Source organism: Arachis duranensis, chromosome 2, assembly GCF_000817695.3.
Source record: "Arachis duranensis cultivar V14167 chromosome 2, aradu.V14167.gnm2.J7QH, whole genome shotgun sequence".
NCBI classification, from domain to species: domain Eukaryota; kingdom Viridiplantae; phylum Streptophyta; class Magnoliopsida; order Fabales; family Fabaceae; genus Arachis; species Arachis duranensis.
In genome coordinates, this window is record NC_029773.3 from 69,826,297 (window position 1) to 69,827,346 (window position 1,050).

Sequence of the window (1,050 nt, forward strand, 5' to 3'; positions counted from 1 at the left end):
AGAATTGATCATTCAAGTGAATGAAGAATCCTTTGTGTTTAAGGCTCAAGGATATCCCTCTATTACCATGGAGAGGAAGCATGAAGAGCTTCTCTCAAAACAAAGCCAAACAGAGCCCCCACAGTCAAACTCTAAGTTTGGTGTTGGGAGGCCACAACCAACTTCTAAGTTTGATGTTGAACCCCCACATTCAAACTCTAAGTTTTGTGTTGGGTGGTTCCAACAGTGCTCTGAGTATCTGTGAGGCTCCATGAGAGCCCTCTGTCAAGCTACTGACATTAAAGAAGCGCTTGTTAGGAGGCAACCCAATCTTATTATATTTATCTATTTTCCTTTGTTATTTTATGTAGGTTGATGATCATGAGAAGTCACAAAATCAATTGAAAAAGCAAAAACATAATGAAAAACAGAAAGAAAAACAGCACACCCTGGAGGAAGATCCTGCTGGCGTTTAAACGCCAGTAAGGCTAGCAGATGGGCGTTTAACGCCCAGTCTGGCACCATTCTGGGCGTTTAACGCCAGAAAGGGGCACCAGACTGGCGTTAAACGCCAGTAAAGGGTAAGAACTTGGCGTTAAACGCAGAAATGGGCACCAGCCCGGCGTTTAACGCCAGAATTGGCACAAAGAGCAATTTTGCTCGCCACTTGGTGCAGGGATGACTTTTCCTTGACACCTCAGGATCTGTGGACCCCACAGGATCCCCACCTACCCCACTACTCTCTCTCTTCTTCTTTACCCATTCACCAATCACCTCAACACCTCTTCCCCAAAAACCCTTCACTTATCAAATCCCATCTTTCTCTTCACCACTCACATCCATCCTTCATAAAACCCCACCTACCCCACCATTCAAATTCAAACCACTTTCCCTCCCGAACCCACCCTCCCATAGCCGAACACTACCCCTCTCTCCACCCCTATATAAACCCATCTTCACTCCTTCATTTTCACACAACCTAAACACTACTTCTTCCCCTTTGGCCGAACCACAAAACCCCCTCCATCTCCTTCATTTCTTCTTCTTCTACTCTCTTCTTTCTTCTTTTGC